Source organism: Lampetra planeri, chromosome 22 (assembly GCF_965212315.1).
Source record: "Lampetra planeri chromosome 22, kcLamPlan1.2.h2, whole genome shotgun sequence".
NCBI classification, from domain to species: domain Eukaryota; kingdom Metazoa; phylum Chordata; class Hyperoartia; order Petromyzontiformes; family Petromyzontidae; genus Lampetra; species Lampetra planeri.
The window spans coordinates 2,747,865-2,760,926 of NC_136128.1; the positions used below are offsets into that span (position 1 = coordinate 2,747,865).

General features: G+C 46.8%; 1 protein-coding gene across 5 annotated transcripts in view; it reads left to right on the forward strand.

The window, feature by feature from the left end:
- The window catches only part of LOC144724932 (tyrosine-protein kinase Yes-like), an 80,903-nt gene that overhangs the window by 38,440 nt on the left and 29,401 nt on the right, over positions 1-13,062 (forward strand). For 4 of the 5 annotated variants that reach the window (XM_078604254.1, XM_078604252.1, XM_078604250.1 and 1 more), the window contains exon 2: positions 10,638-10,761. The gene's annotated coding sequence lies outside the window, so the exon portion shown is untranslated. Of the gene's footprint in view, positions 1-6,365; positions 6,507-10,637; positions 10,762-13,062 lie in introns of all 5 variants that reach the window. The other variant, XM_078604251.1, reaches the window with a different exon arrangement.

Here is a 13,062-nt window from a genome sequence, read left to right on the forward strand (position 1 = left end):
TCGTTTTATTTTTATTATTTTATTTTTTCCCTTCTACGTGACTTTACCGAAAAAACCAATAATATACTATTCTAATCAGTAAGGGAATTGGGTAAGGAGATATGCTCTCACCAAGGCTATTCGCAGCAATATTCGAAGATATTTGCTGAAAATGTGTTAACTCTAGCAACCTTGTTAACCCGTGACACGCCACGGGAGAGGGGGGTTGGGGAGTAGAGTCGAGGACGTAAGGGCGTGGGACAAGTAACGGGAAATGGAAGAGAAAGAATGGGACATAAGAGTAGAAAAGGTTGGAAAATGGAATGGCGAAACGGGGGCAAAGGGTCAGGAGAGGTGAGGATGGGGAGGCTGCGTGTGGGCCCCGGCACCGCTGCACGGAGCGGCGGGGAGAGAGGAACGGTTCGGAGTGGTGGTGGTGGGCACACAGAAGTCACGTGATTCACGGGTCGCTTAAGGCTGCTTTAGATATATACAGATGCAAAAAAAACTATACTTTTGTTTTTTACCCCACTGAGCTAAATATAGCTCTTTTTCTAGACGCGACCTGGCCACAAATTATAGCCCAGTGAAGTGTGGCTTATCATCGCGTGGCAATTTACAGCAGGCAACGACACGCGTCGATACAACCAATAGAAATGAACTACAACGGTGGACGAGGGTCATCACCACGTGATGAAATGAAGAGGTGTGGGAGACGAAGCTTGCGTGTGGAAAGCTGTGCTTGAGAATGAAAAGCAACACACCAAGGTGCTAGAAGAAGGAACGTACTACTTGGGTGTATGCAAAGCTGCTATGGACAAACACATGGTGCAGATGTATGGTCGTTAACACCTGACAATGTACAACTTAAACAGAGACGTGCACAAAAAAGCGTGGACGAAATGTATGCAGGGAAGTGACACTGAGAGACTATAAGAGGAACACGTCTCGGCAAACAAACACAAATTAGAGATGTCTTGCTGACTGCTAAGATCAGGAAATGGACTTGGCCATGACGTGTTGTGGGAAGTGATGATGGCCGATGGTCAGCACTAGTGACCGAGTGATAACCGAAGGATGGAGCGTGCCCGCTGCGGAGATGGAGCGATGGCATGAGCTGTGCAAGATCGAGATGGATCGTGGCATCGCACGATCGTGATGGATGGTGATGGTTCGGGGAGGCCTTTAACCAGCAGGCGCTAGATCGTGGCTTGTGATGATGGTGCAGAAATTCGAACGGTCTGTCAGTCAGCTGACAGATGAAATCCTTTCCACTTCGTGTCAGTTATAGCGGTTGTTTGACCATACTTCACCATGCTGGTCTTTATTGGGGGTGCCACGGTGGCGAGATATTATTACCTCTTCTGGTATACAGGAGGTCGTGGGTTTGATCCCGACCCCGACCACTGCTGTATATTTTGGAGTTTGCGTGTTGTCCCCGTGGTCGCGTGGATTTTTCTCCGAGTCATCCGGTTTTTCTTTCCATATTTAGAAGCATGCGTTTAGAGTATTTGTCTGCTGTAAATGTCCACATGATAAGCCACTTTTTGAATGATCATTTGTGGCCGGGTCACTTCCGAAAAAATTGCTCTATAGCTCAGTGGGCGTTTTCTGGTGAAATAAAATAGTATTGTGGGTATCACTCACCACTGGTGTTGCCATGGCTAGGAATTGAACTCAGGTTGTTGCGTTCAGAGAGCACTGTTGCCACACCCTTTACGATTCGTATGCTGTGTAACGAATCAAACGTTATCGCTGATCTCACGTCACCACCTGGGCAATATTTGTCTCCATTGGTGGTCCTGAGCCAGAGAGCCAGTGGTGGAATTTACACATTTCCAGTGTGGGAGCAAAAGGTCACCATGTAGGGCGAGCGCCGATGCACTCGGCCGATGTGGTAGGCGATACCGACCTCCCATGAAATCATATACGCTCAACAAAAAAAAACATGCATTAGATTATAATAAAATGTTATCATGGTTATTTATTCATGGCAGGAATTGTATCGGGATCCCAGGAGGTTTTATGTCAATTTAGCCCGAGGCCACACAGCACTTTGACAAGTGGGTCGCACAACAAAGACGAACATTGTAAATATTTACATCGCATCAGTTATTCCGTATTTGAATGCAATTTGTCTAATTACAGAAACCGTTACTCGAACGACACTTCAACGTGCAAATGTATTGTACTGTACACTGCAATTACACACAGGTCATCGTGCTTCTGAACCACTTCTGTGCCGGAAAACGTACTTTTTTTTGTCAAAACGTTGATAAGCTTAAAACATTTCAACACGATAATGAAAAGAAAATCCAAATAGCATTTGGTGCTTTTATACGAATATACACGTTGAGTGCAGAAGACAATTTTTAAGGAACGCTTTGCTCTCCATTATACGCTCATGTTTGGCAATGCAAGAGCGCCAGTTATGGTCTCCCGCACCCCCGATTAGCACGGTTGGCTACGTAGGGTGCGAAAGAAGTTCAACATACGTATGTACATACATGCACACGAACGTGTGTCGTCCCACTTTGCATCTGCATAGCTGAGGATTTGGTTTCTTTCTTCGATTTTGCCAATGCGATTTCACTCACGTTGCTCAATTCATCAGGCCCTAATCCCAGGGAAACCTTACAGAGGTTGTTTAACACGGTAGGCTTTCGCGACCAATATTATTAACAATAAAGTTTTTTGAGTTAGATCGCGTAAGTATAAATGTGTCGTGACCCTCCACCACCCGACACAGCCAGTAAGGTTTGTCACAGTAAACAACGCCCCAATTAGTTACTACTTCAGCCCACCGGTGTGTTGGAGAGTAGATCCACAACATCTACAAATTGAATACGGCGTTTCAAGGCCCTTTTCGCAGAGGGGGCCTGCGTACGGATGTGTTGGTCGTCGTCGCCAGCACCTCATCGTGAATTACAATGCTTCGTCAATGAACGATACGTAACACAAACAGAATTATCGCCGATGACAAAGCTGGTCTCCGAGAGCCCGAATTTGCTCATGATGAAGGAGGTTTAGCACCTTGGTCAACACTGGTTTTTGGCCGTCGTTAGCAGCATCCACAGCTTTTGTCCTCATGACATACTGTGGATGCTCGCAAAAGCTCCCCAACACACACTAAAAAAAAACAGTTTTTACCAAATTATTTGTGTCTTTCTGTAAAGTCACGTAGATAGGTTCAAAATTAATCAAAATAGACAAAAAAACCACGACGTTTCGATCACAACACAAGCGATCGTCTTCAGGTGGTTTTTTTTATTTCTATTATTTTTTAACCTATCTACGTGACTGCTACATCTGGTCAATTTTGCTGTACGGAGTTGAGACGTGGACACTGACAATAACAGCAACAAAAAGGCTCGAAGCTTTCGAGATGTGGCTGTATCGAAGAATGCTGAAAATCCCATGGACAGCCAAAACCACCAATACACAAGTTCTGCAAGATATGGGCACTGACAGGCAACTGCTGAAGACCATCATTAGCAGGAAGTGTTACTGCCTAGGCCACATTGCCCGAAACGACCACAAATACCAGCTATTAAAGCTAATCCTGGAAGGAAAAATCGAAGGGAAAAAACGACCAGGACGGCCAAAAACGACATGGCTCAGTAACATCAAAACATGGCTACAATTAACAACAGCACAAACTCTACACGCCGTGCTAGACCGGGACCAATATCATCGTGAAGTCGCACACGCCGTTAGGCAGCACTAAAGAAGAAGAAGTGACTTTACCGAAAGATCTAAAGAATATGAATTCTTGCAGTCACGAAAGCTTTAAGTCAAGTTTTTACCAAGGTATGAAAACCTCGTATCGGTCAATTCCTCGTTAAGAATGAGCAATAGGATGACGTCTCTTCCTTGTTAATGTATAGTGATAAATGGGGTGGCACGTGCCCCCCCAATGATCCCTAAATTCGATCGGATCATCGGGGTTTATTAGTAATAAATCAGCATTTTTTGACCTCCATTGCCACTGTGTAGCATGTTATTATGTGCCAGGGACTCTATGAGATGATAGGACAATAGTCTGAGTCCATAATTGGCAATAAGTAACGGCAAAGCAGTTGTAAGTGACTCACAGAATTGTGCGCAGTTACGTATACAGCGCACGACTTCCCTGAAGGCATTCACCTTCAGTGAGCGCGATGACGATCACACAACGCGGTTAGAATTCGACCCTCGCCATTGCCGCACACGCGTCGAATAAAAAGCAAGGAACAAGTCCTTACTTACTAACAACTCCTCTATCATTTTTCATTGCGGAGGGGTTGCCCCCTCTACCTGAAAATCCTGGCTCCGCCATTGGTGATAATATACGGCGCTTTGTCCATCCACTGCTGCATGAAACCTTGTCAGTGCCGCAACAGTCATGGGCGTTGTTTGACCATCCTTCACTGTGCTGCAAAATTAGGGTTAATTCAGGGGTGTTGGTCAGGACTGGTCGGGATACCACTCGACACTGATGTTAGCCGTGACCGCAAAGTGAACTCTCCCCACTGTGCCCCATATTAAATAAATTGTGTGCATGCAACGGCTCCGATATGGTACCAATATTCATCACTGATGATTAGAATTGAGGGCACAGAAGCGTTTCGCTGTACATGGCTGTCTTGATAGATTGTGGGTAATCAGCACGTACGGTATTCGTATATAACCGATTGAAGCAATCCGCTGAGGCAGCGTTATGATTTGGAATTTAACTCGACTTGGTCATGAAAACTCTCGCGAAAAGTGGAAGTTGGGACACGCTCCTGGAGAACTCCGCGTGGGAGGCTCTGGGAGTTGATGGAGTCACCCACTGTGGGTTGTCAGCGGCAAGGAGCCCTTCACCACGCATGGACAGCCTTGCCCCAGTCTATTATCGCGTCGCAAATGTCAATTTAAGACGTGGGCTTTCGCGACCAATATTATTCATATCGACTTTGTTTTTTTTGTTATGTGTGACGAGAACACTGGGGGAGATGGAAGGTTTCAGAGCGAGCTGCTGGCTGACTGCATCACGCGTGTGATGCACGTGCACTGCGTTAGCGTTAATTTTCGAGTTTATTTGTTTAACTCTTTGGTCCTTTCGATAAAGTCACGTAGAAAATGAAATCAAATAATAATATAATACGACGTTTCGGTTGCAACGCAAGCAACCATCATCAGGTAAGAATGAGTGATAAAACACAGACACGGAAACAACATTGGCAGACACATGCAGAGAGAGACACACACCAAGACACACGGAGCGAGACCTGATGATGGTTGCTTGTGTTGCAACCGAAACGTCGTATTCTATTATGATTTTATTTTCTACGTGACTTTACCGAAAGAACCAAAGAGCAATTCCTGCAGTCACGAAAGCTTCGAACCTAGTTTATTTGATTTGTTACTACGGATAATCTCGTCGAGCACGTTGCCCGGCTATTTTACACCGGGAGGGTGGGGGGGATCTATGGTGCGTGAGCACAGCAGCAGCAACAGCAACAAAAACACAAAATAAAAATATCAACATTGCAGAGAACGAGTGCAGGGCCCCTGAGGAATATTGCACTGCCCCACACGGCCAATTAGGTTCGTCACGTGAACAAAACGTTCCAATTAGTTACTAGTTCAGCACACCGGTTGTGTTGGGGAGTAAACCCACAACGTTTACAATTTGAGTACGAAGTTTTGCTGGTGATTACAACAACCAGCGTCATCAGGCGAATTTGCCACAATTGTGGCACCTCCAATTAGCACGGTTCGCTACGTTGTGTGAAAGAAGTTCAACATACATACTGTACATTGTGCCTCCTTCAGCAGTTTTTTCTTGCTGTGGTTGTCCCACCTGATGACGATTGCTTGTGTTGCGATCGAAACGTCGCGATCTATTATTTTTCTAGCTACGTGACTTTACCGACAGAACCAACGAGTATGGATTCCTGCAGTCATGAAAGCTTCAAGTCAACATTGTGATTTGAGTCAATGAATTTGAAATACTAATGAGCTTCTTATTTACTCAAGATAACCTCCCTTAAGTATCAAGACTCATACCCAGGAGGGGGTTCTGCGTTTGATAATAATTAGTCTTCTTGGTTCTGTCGGTAAAGTCACGTAGAAGGGAAATAATAAAATAATAAAAATGAACGTAATAAAATACAATTCTCACGACGTTTCGGCCACAACGCAAGCAGCCGTCCTCAGGTGAAGAACAGGTCTGTCCTCGCCTGAGGACGGCTGCTTGCGTTGTGGCCGAAACGTCGTGAGAATGTTATTGTATTATTTTTATTAATTTATTGTTTCCCTTCTACGTGTGCTTTACCGAAAGAACCAAGAAGATGAATCCCTGCAGTCACGAAAGCTTTAAATCGAAATAATTAGTCTCTCCCGTTGCTTCTGGCGCTTAGGTGCTTTCGTTCGAGTGGTGGGCGCTTGACTCGCACTCAGGAGGTTACAAGTTGAACTCCCAGTTGGGAGCCAAGCCGGTCTTCGGCGAGGCTGAGCTCCGTCACGTGAATGTGGAACTTGCGCACCAGCGACGGATACAAGTAAGGATCCTCATCAAGGTCGGCAGCACAGCCGAGCGTACCGAGGAATTAAAAAAAAACATGCTGGCTCCGCAAATGACCACATCTTATCGCATTTATTTTAGCCACTGCCACATTTCCTACAGTGTGTGGCTAGGCGGGCATGCTGCTGTGTAGATTGTTAATCACAGGGGCAAGTGTGGCAATCAAGACACGGGCCCCCTCGTTCCCTCGACTCGAGCGTCGCCTTTGCCACCGTCAGTTCCCTCGTGAAATCGCAAGCCTGGATTGGGGGTCAAAACGTCAACGTCCCAAAAAATGTTTCGTTTAATAAACCGATGCGACTGCGCGCGGAGAAACTTTTTTTTTTCTTTTCCCGCAGCGCTTGAACCGATGGAGAAGTTGCCGAAGTTTTTAATATTTTTAAATTCATATTTTTTTATGTTGTGGTATTGTTTTTTTTGCTGAGTTTTCCAATTCGACGTTATATCTTAGGCGGCTCGTTGTGACCCCCGTGCCTTTTACACGCACACACCGGCCGTGTGAAGGCGCTCTCCCTTCTTGTGGTATATATTTTACAATTTTTTAATAAAAATAACATGTTTGCACGTATGTGCACTCAAGTTTGAGCGCTGTACAGTGTGCGCACTGTGGTGATTGCTATCGGAGCGTGAGGTCGCATGTTCCCACCCACCATATCCTTTCCCCCTTCTCTGTACAACACATTTACCGAGAATGCAATCGATCATTTTTAGAGGTGGCCATTTGTAGTCGGGCTTGGTGGCACTGTACAGTTCAACGTCCCACATCTGCACTCCTCTTATTCACGACTCCGTTTATCCGTGGCACGAATCAGTTCGTAAAGATTCGTATTATTCACAAGTTGATTTCTTTCTATTGTTTCGGCCACAACGCAAGGACGGCTGCTTGCGTTGTGGCCGAAACGTCTTGAAAATGTTATTGTTTTATTTTTATTATTTTATTATTTCCCTTCTACGTGACTTTACTGAAAGAACTAAGAATATACATAGTAGTGGTGTTATAAGGGCCTTTAAAATCATCCACTTGTCACTGGACCATCTCTCACTGTGCGAGGTCTCTTAATCAGCCTCCTGCCGACCATCAATTTGAATTTGGTCCTCTGATAATCTCCGTTTAGGGGCCGTCCATCAATGACGTCACGAGATTTTGGGCGATTTTTGACCCCCCCCCCCTCGTCACACGGCGTCACAAAGCTCTGCTTCCCCCCCCAAATAAAACATGCTTCAAATCGCTTTAAACTATTGTCATTGTAGTGCGTATTTAATGTGGCGCTGCACTCTGATGTAGGAGAAAACATTTTTAATTAATTAAGTAGAACGTGTTGTCTATATTTATTTAAAGTTGCGCATTTTGATGTGACGTCGCATTTCTCAAACACCCCCCCTCCCCTCGTCACACATCGTCACAAATGTCTGACCCCCCCCCCCCCAGGTGCGTGACGTCATTTATGGACGGCCCCTTAGCGCTTCCATAATTTCCCGCCCTAAGCGATCGCCCGCTAAGCTCGCTCGCGATTTTTCACGGCTGCGTGCGGATCTAGAGGGGCGAAGTGGCCAATCCCCTCCCGTGTGTCTATACTCGTCCAGGACCGAGTCATCTGCACGTGGCTCCCTTATGCTTCTCCGATTATCCGCGAGATTGTCGCGAATGACAGGAGGCACCTGGAAGAGGCGGTAAATAAATGTATCCTATTATCCACACGTGCAGATAAGGGGAGTTTATCCCATGCGTAAATTCCGGTAATAGGAGTCGCGCTTTCATGATTCACGGCCTGAAAAGTTGTGAGTTCATATCCCGGTAAGGGGCCAGTTAAGTCCATCCGTCCATTCGGAGTCAATAAAATAAGTAAATTGTTTTTTTAAACACTCTTTTATGAAATGTACTCGTAATGGCAGAACTCCACGACTCCAGAAAGTGGCCCCGAAGCTTGCCATAACGTAAGGGACCGTGGTCAGTTACAGCCAACGTCAGTTGAGCGTGGACACTTCGACCCAAGCCGAATCATAACATAGAAAAAAGAATGTTTAAAAACATATTTTTTTATGATAGAATATTGTATTGTCATCAGTATGACATAAGTATACCAAGTTTACAGTCGATACCACATTGGGAAGTGGGTTAAAATTGAGTTACAAGATTTGAGGATACGACAACAACAATAACAATAACGACAACAACAGACCGAGTGAGTTAAATGATGAAAGCGTTTAAAAAAGAGCACTGCTCTACTTTGTAGTCCCGCTGTGTCAGGGCCTGTAATGAAGTCGTGCACTGTGCTTGAGCATGCTGTGAATGTTTCTTAAAGTCTTGTCAAGAGTTTGCGGTTTGATTTAATGGGAAGAGTGACTGCTGCACTGTACACTTTGCCGCCGTGTGGCAAATAGGCGTCGCGGGAGGCGTTTATCGCTTTGGGGTTTCGTGAAACATTTTTTATAGAATTAAAATAATTTGAACAAGAGAGGTTTACTCGGAGGAGCGAGGAGGAACCGCAGACAAGCGGGAAAGGCGGCATCCGGGCAGTTTAATCAGCAGTCCTATATTAAGTAGCAAACACAGACACAGACGAAATGTCTCCTTCACATTTACATCTCCATCTCCAATTGAAAATCACAAGAGCGTTTCTGACGCAGTGCATCAGCTCAGCCTTCTGTGAGTGGGTAATTTCGGCGGCGTTGCTTCAAAACAAGCAAACCCTGAAGCCGGTTTCGGCTCGCGGTGTCTCATTGGCATGAGTCTGGCTCGCTTCAATCAATGGCGGTGAACTGGCGATCTCACAGGGAAGGAGCCATCCCCTTACGGGTTCCCAGTTTGACACGAAATTATAGAACACATAACTCCAAATGATCGTAAATCATCATTTTGGAGAATGTAAATGACAAAATAAATGAGCAACGGTCTCCTTCACATATCCGTTAAATGAACAGTCAATATAATGGTGGGGCTGGAGAGGGGGCCTGAAACCCGGACGCCCTGCCGAAACATCAACGTGCTCGCTCTCCTTCAAACCTTTAACGCTATGGCCAGGAGAGGTCGTACTGGCTAAGTGGAAAGATCGTGAACGCCCACTGCCGCTGTCGCGGAAACAGTGGCGCGGACACCCTTATCGCCCAAAGTGGAGATTGAGCCCTCAAAGACATCGAGCTTCAAGGGAGGGAACGGCGGGAGTTTGAGACCAGGTGCCCCCCCCCTACCTCACCCTTCCTACGAAGCCTACAATGAGGGCGTGGTGCAAAGAGGTCCGGGAGATGGGGACGGGTGCAGAGAGGGGCAGCGCACCCCTCCGCCGGCCACGGCCGTGAGCATTTCATTGAGCCGGTGTGTTGCTGCCGGGCTTGCGATGCGATAAAAAAAAAGTCAATCAAATGTCCCTGACTTACGTTTCTTCTTCGATCCACGCGTTCCACTAAAATGTGAACGAAAGAAAGAAAGATACTTGCAGCGGAAAGGTCGAACGCCCAAATTACCAGCGGCTCGGCAAGGGTGAGGCTAGAAGTCGACATGATCTGACAAAATGTTCATCGGGCGTTTTGGAGTCGTCGATTATTCACCCGCTACCCCCCCCCCGGCTCAGGGAAGGGTGCATCACGCATGTTCAACTCTCTCGCTCGTGATACTAGGGTTTCCCCTTTTTTCTGGCCCCAAAACAGGTGTTAAGATGTTAAAACACCAAACTGAAACCTTTTACGAGGAATCATGTCTGCGTTAACCACAATACTTGTGGTCAGAACGCGAACAAAAAACGTACTTTGATAATATATGCATTGTCTTTGAAATTGATTGGTCCACACCAGAGACAGCTTTCTTTCGTGGTACTGGCAAAGGAGGTCCCATGATGTAGTCTCTCGCTCGTTTTTGACAGTGATGGAAAGTGATTGCTGGCTAATGAATTCTACAGAGCAAACCCCAGTAAGTACCCCCCCTCGCTCAGGACGAGCGACGGCGTCTGTTGAGAGTGCACCTTCAATCAACCTCGCTCTCAGCTGCTGCCAGCGAGCCACTTCTCTTTCTTGTTTTTTCTTCTTCCCCCATGCGAACAACCGCGTGCCTAATGAACGGACGGATGCCTTAATTGCGCCTTGCACGGTCGCGTGCGCGCGCGTGTCTCTGCAGGCTGGGCTGCGCTGATATCCAGTGCTGAGTGGGCCGAAGGCTTGCGGTGTGCATCTCTCTCCAGCCCCCCGAGTGACCTTTTCTGCTCAAGAAGCTTCGTCTCCCAGCTCGCGCGTCAGTCCAGGTGAGGTGCTCGCACCGACGCCCAGTCGTTGTGCACAGAATTCCATCGACTCTTGACTCCCGGTTTGCAGAGGGAGGGAATTAAACAAAAAAAAACACACGGCCGTGGCTGAGCGTCACATCGCAGAGCTTAGCAGTGCCGTGATCGCAGGCTCGATTATTGGCAGACAGCCACGGTTAAGCCAGGTACTCAGCAAGTGCTTTGGTGAGATTTATTATAGCAGTTCGGTCGCAAAAGAAAGTGCAAATTTCGTCATCGAAATTTGGTTTCAGGTTCAGAAATTGTGCGTTTTGATGAAGAAGTAATGTCTGCATTACTCCACATCTCAGAAAGCTGAACTTTAACAAGGCAACTGCAAATAAAGCTTCGTAGCCTTCGAAACGTCATTAGGTTGGGAAATTTGAGTTGGGAACAGAACATGGAGCCGCATGCCTTGCGGATGTAATCAGGAGGATGACGTTTTGAGCGGTGAGACCTGTGTGCAGAAAAGGATGGCAGATTACTGAGACAGGCTTGCAGTGTCACCCACAGTTCATAAACCAAGTAGAACACCTTAAATCAGATAGGTGGTTGTGAGGATCACGATAATGATGATGACTGGACCTTGAATGTCAGGTGTTAACAATGGAACACTTGAGAGAATGGGCAAAATGAAGGCGATCGGGCATAGTGTGGTGACATCAGCAGCATCTGTCTAAATTGTCGACCATATCTGAGTAATGCCAGCACGTGTCGCATGGTTCCCACGGTCATGGAAAATTCTTGGAAAAATGTTTGTCGTGGAAAGTAATGGAAAATAAATAGAAAATGGTAAAAAAGTAATTGAAATGTCACCCCAGGTAACCATTTCAGATTGCTGGATTTTTAGAATGATGGCTTTGGCAATCTTCCAGTTTGCTGATTTCTCTAAATATGGATTTAACTACACACTTTCAGACCTTTTTCACTGTTGCTGTACTCATGCTGGCGTCAACTCTACCACGTTGCGGTCGGTCACTGTCTGAAGACCTGAACTTCTGTCCTACCGGACTAAAAATGCCCTTGTTGAAAACTGTAAGACTGAAAAGGTGTGGCACCCTTTGTTGCCACGGCTATACTAACGGCCTCTTGTTCGCTAGGCGTCTACAGCTGTCCGCTGTGTATGTCCTCTGGTAATCAGAATCTTCATTTACCCTGGAGAAATCCGATGAGCTTTGAATCTCTTTATAACAGATGTCCAGTAACTTGTGTCCAGTACCTGGTGGGGAGACAACGGTTCTGACCACACCCCCATCGCCTCGTGTGCCTTCTTCATAGGTGCTCTCTAACGTCACTTGCCCCAACAGCCTGTTAGAGGCTCTCCGGGGGGCACTCTTTGCCATTATGTAATAATTTGACAATCCAGGTGCACGATTGTTATGCAGTATAATTTTCCCGAAGTGGCCAGCAAAAATCTAGGGAACTGTATTTATACGCATAAAGCAATTTTACAATGACATAATTGTGCACCTGGATATGTACATAGCATTGGGTAGGCCTAAAATGTCATTTATTTAGCGTTTGTAAACTCGAGCGGTGTCTTTGAACGAGCGCAGACAAATTGAAGCGGCCCCTTCTTCTTAGTCCATCTTGTCGCGAGGGTGCCTGGTCGGTGAGGTGGCTTCTGAAACACGAGCGTCTTGCAAGTGAGGTGTTCACCGTATCAAGTCGTCGCCGTGTTCTATCCCAACAACAACAACCGCCATTCGTCACTAAATGGCGGTGACGTCATCACGACGCTTGTGCCAGGCTATGTGCACCTTGAGGCCACGTGAAGTGTCGAACGCCCGCTGGCAGGAGGTCATGGGGCAGACCCAGCAGGTGCCACGGGTCGACTGACTGAGATGACCGAGATGACTGGCTGATGCACCACCTGTGCCCCCTACTGTGCCAAATTGCTGTGCTTTAGCCACCTGGCGCTCCGCTCGTTGTTGTGAGCGTCGCTCCTCCGCCCTCCGTTGTTGTTGGAGGGCGACTGCCTCCAACTGCCCAGTAGCAGCAGCGTCCTTCACGAGCCTCCTCCATTGAGGCCGATCTCGACACCGCTGGTACCAGCGGACATGCACACACACGCAGAGCACGTGGGAGTGGGGGAGTGGCGGGGGGAGGGGCGGGGGGGAGGGGCGGGGGGGTGCATCTTCAATATACTGTAATTATAGGTGACATTTGATCTGCTTTGTATTCAGAAGTGTGGATTATTTTTGTTGTTGTTGACCGTCAGGGTGTTTTTGAATTCCCCATTCATTCAATCCATTCATCATCGTCGTCATCATTTACTATCAT